This window comes from Crocuta crocuta, unplaced genomic scaffold, assembly GCF_008692635.1.
Source record: "Crocuta crocuta isolate KB4526 unplaced genomic scaffold, BGI_CrCroc_1.0 scaffold35, whole genome shotgun sequence".
NCBI classification, from domain to species: Eukaryota; Metazoa; Chordata; class Mammalia; order Carnivora; family Hyaenidae; genus Crocuta; species Crocuta crocuta.
This window is the reverse complement of record NW_027530625.1, coordinates 5,523,894-5,527,954: the sequence shown is the minus strand read 5'-3', so window position 1 is coordinate 5,527,954 and position 4,061 is coordinate 5,523,894. Positions and strand designations below refer to the sequence as shown.

The following is a 4,061-nucleotide window of genomic DNA, read 5'->3' as shown; positions in this document are numbered from 1 at the left end:
CTCACCTGGCGGCCCGGTAAGCAGCGGGCGAGGCCGTCGGGCCGCGTGGGAGAGCGCTACAGGCGGAGAACCCGGGGGAGGCGTTCGCTGGGCGCCGGGGTGCGCGGCGAGGGAGGGGGCGCCCGGGGAGACGTCGGCGCTGACGCGCAAGGTGGAGTCCGTCCCGCCCCTCACCGCCGCTCGGGCTCCGCTGGCCNAGCCTCTGGAGCCGGATCGGGGGAGGGGCCGGGCCCCGGAGCCAGCACCCGGCGGCCCTCGGCCCCGCCCGCAGCCCTAAGGGCAAGGTAACGGCCACGGGGTCCCCCCCCGCGCGACCCCCTCCCGTCCGGGGCTCCAGTCCCCGGGATCCCAAGCTCCGCCCCGCCGACCCCCGTCTCCCGCAGACCCCGGCCCTAGCCTGACGAGATCCCCTGTCTCCCCCAGGCGCCCTGGCCCCACGTTCCCCCGGGCCGCATCCTCCGCTTCTCCTGGCGGAGGAAGCGAGCATCCCGTCCGCTCCCGGGGCCGAGGGATTTATCTGCGACCTCCCCCTTTCCCTTCTGCCTCGGGCGCCTCAGCATCGCCTCTGCAACCTCTCGCACTGGTCCAATTCGGCCAATGGTGGGAGGGCTCCCCTCTCCGTCCCTGCTGTCAGGTCTGAGAAGCGTGCCTTTAAAACTGAGCTCCCTTTCTCCAGAAAGAAAATGACGCCCTGTCTGATGCCCCTACAAAATGGGGGATCGATCTAGGACTAAAAGGGCCACCCTCTGCCCCTCCTACCTGTTGGACGAGCTTAAGTTCCTCCAAAGCAGTGCTTAAAAGCTCAGGGACGGCTTGGATTCTGGAACGGCTCCCAAAAGGGATGACAAGGTGCAGGAAATCCAACAGGATGAGAAAGGGATGGGCTGGGGTTGCAAACCTGAGGGCCACGGGAGCCTGATAGGTGAGTTGAAAGTGAAACTGACTGCTGGCCACTATAGCTCTGTGGGTGGAAATTGACTTGGCTGCTCTTTGGCCCAAGGAGTCCAAGATTTCCAGGCTTTGCCTGTGCCTGTCAGCGCGCTTGCTGTTTAAGAGAGGGAGGGAGGCCTGATGCCTCCAAGGAGAAAATCACCCCATATGATCTTTCCCAGAAAGATATATGCTTAGAGTCGGAGGTGGTTGCCAGTGGTGAGGGTTCTCTGTTTCAGTTCATTGCTTCATTCAGAAAGTTAAGAACTACAAAATATGTAGGATGCAGTAAGTGCAACGGAGAAGAATAAAGCAGGAAGGGCCATGGTGGGGGCCAGAGAGCAGGGTCCCCTTTTTTATAGGCGTTGATCAGAGAAGGTCTCTGATAAGGTGATATCTGAGCAAAGACCCAAAGGGAGGGAGGGAGCAAGCCATGCATCTCTCTACAGGTGGAGCATTCAACAGCAAGTGCAAAGGTCCTGAGGCAATGTACCTGATGATTTCAGGAAACAGCAAGAGAACAGTAGGGCTGGAGGAGAGTGAGGGAGAGGAAGAGTGGGAACCAGATAACGGTGGGGAGAATGTCAGCGGCTGTCCGTGTGATGCAAGGTCATGAAGTATCTAATGGAGCAGCCTCTCGGAGTTGTACTAACGTGGTGTCTGGTGGTGAGAGATAATACAGATTTGTTTTAGATGACAAATAGCCATTGTACTCCTGTCTGGGATTATAAGTACCCCTTTTCCATCTTCGTAATGACCACTGATGGAATTAATACCACAAGGATGGCCATAGAGCATCATAGTGTTAAGTCAGATCATGCAGCTGCTTCTGGCTGGGAGAGCCTGAGCAAGAGACCACCTCAGTGTCCTCATCTGTAAAATAGGTTGTTGGGCTTACTGAGACCACGCGCACTGCAGTGCTTAGCACACTATTTAGCACGTATTAGGGACTCGGTTATGTAGCACTTGTGATAATGGCAGTGGCCACGATGAGGAACTGTTTGCCTATGTCTACCTCCAAGCCTTTCTTTTTCGCACCAGCTGGTGGTGCCACCAGCTCTGGCTGCCTCCCCGAGCTGGTAGAATTTTGGAGAACAGCGGGGGTGGGGAGACAAAGTGGAAACTTCCTGTCACCCTTCAGTGGGAACCATGGTTGCGTATCCTACAGGGAGGACAGTAGCTTGGTCTTGGCTTTCTCGACGACGACAGTAGAAGGGGGCGGGGCCATTTACAAAACAGCCCAGCAGATCCCCATCCTGCCACACAAAATAGGCCAAAGGATGGTGTTGACGGAAATATAACATGGAGACAGGTAGGGAAGGGCAGTCTACGGTGGCCCCTGTCGTGCAGTCGGGCTGTGTGTGTGGCTGATATGCTGATGCAGAGTGTTAATCCAAGAAGTGCCCAGGAGAGGCTCGGAGTCTGCAGCCTGCCTTATAGGGAGTGGAACAGTGGTTGATCTCCCTCCTCACCCCCCAAGCCTGCACTGTATCACCCGGCCTGGGTCATAAGCTGAGCAGGGCGACGGGGCTAGATGATTGAAAAATGAAAAGTCAGAGCACTTAGACGCTGAGAGCCAGCATATCCGAGCAGCGCCTGTGTCTAGAACCTAGGACTGGCCCTCCGGGGACCTGGGTTCAAGCCCCAGCTCTGCTGCTGGCCCACCGTGTGACCTTGGGCAAGTTCCAGTCCCCTGTCTGGGCTTTGGTTTTCCTATCTGTACGCCAACTCTGAGGATGAAACGAGACACGGGTCGTGTAAGAATTTGGTGCGCTCTAGAGCTCCCTACCAAGGGGGAAAGACCAGTTCTGGTTATGTTAGTGCCATCAGGCTTCTGCAGCCATATTTTGGGGGCAGAGAGCTTTAGTACCTCGGCTGTTCTTGACTCCTGAAATGCCAGTTCAGGGACCCCAGGTGGGTCGTCTGTTTGCAGAGCAGCGTTCTTTTTCTGGCTCCATCACTAAGGCTGATTTTCCACCTTCCAAAATGCACAGAAGGGTCTCCCCGAGCATACGTCCCTAGGAGATCACTGCGTAATGATTGGTCTCCAGCTTCCTGATATCATCTCCTGCCATCTCCTCAGCCCACAAGGTCGGCGCCATCTGCAACACATTGACCGCCAAGGACCCTGAGGGGCTCTTGAGACAGGTGTAAATATTGCTTGGGGGTCCTGTGCAGCTGGGGCTCCTTCATCTGCCACCAACCAGCCACACACTCGCTGTCATGGGGACCCCAGGGCCCACACAAGGTCCCCACTAAGAAGCTCCCAGACCTGTGGCCAGAATGATAGATGCCCATAGGACAGTGCCCAGCAATAACCTCGCATCTGCGCTCAGTGCCTAAGGACACTCACGGTTGAAAGGAGTCAGCGAAGACTCATCCGCAGAAAGGAGGCCTGAGGCGGGGAGAAACAGTTCCTGCCCCAAGCGTAACGGTAAAGAGAGCCAGGCCCATACTGGGGGACCTCGGGCAAGTCGTCACACATCTTTGAACCACACGGTTTGTTCCTCTAGAAAACGAGATGATGTGGCCCTCATAGGTTATTTGTGCCTTCACTGAGAACGTGCATGGAAAGCTTGGAACCCTAGGTCTTGAACTAACGCATACCTGCTGTGTACCTATAGACCCTTGTACCTGTCCATAGTCCGTGGCAAATTACTTCGCCATTCGGAGCCTCAGCCGCCTCGTCTGTAAGTTGTACGTTTTAAGAACTCCTGCTTCCTGTGGTTGCTGAGAGAATTTAATGGCTTAACATGTAGCAAGTACGTAGCAGAGTTCTTGGAATAGGTGCTCAGTATGGGTGTGATCGTGAAGTTTGAGTGCATCGTGGATCTCAGGTAGTAGCCCCAGGGCCCCTCTGCCCCCAGGTGGGTGCCTTTCTGCCTCCTTCCATTTCCCTGCCTTCCTAACCTATCCCGCTCTGCGAATTCTGCTGTCAGACCCCTTGGGATGCTCTCCAAGCCTGGGCTTCACCTTTGCCCCTGGGACACCCTGGCACTTGCCCGGACTCCCCTCGCACCAGCTTCCCACCCCCAATATCTGGCCTGGGATCTGCTCCCTCCTGGAAAGCCTCCAGCTTCTGCAAATAGGGCATTTGTTTGTATTCCCTCCCCCCCCCCCCCCCCCCCCCC

General features: G+C 56.5%; 1 protein-coding gene across 1 annotated transcript in view; it reads left to right on the top strand.

Moving 5' to 3' along the window:
* The first annotated feature begins 200 nt into the window (after positions 1 to 200).
* The window catches only part of ZER1 (zyg-11 related cell cycle regulator), a 29,507-nt gene continuing 25,646 nt past the window's right edge, over positions 201 to 4,061 (top strand). The window contains exon 1 of the mRNA XM_077768461.1: positions 201 to 284. The gene's annotated coding sequence lies outside the window, so the exon portion shown is untranslated. The remainder of the gene's footprint in view (positions 285 to 4,061) is intronic.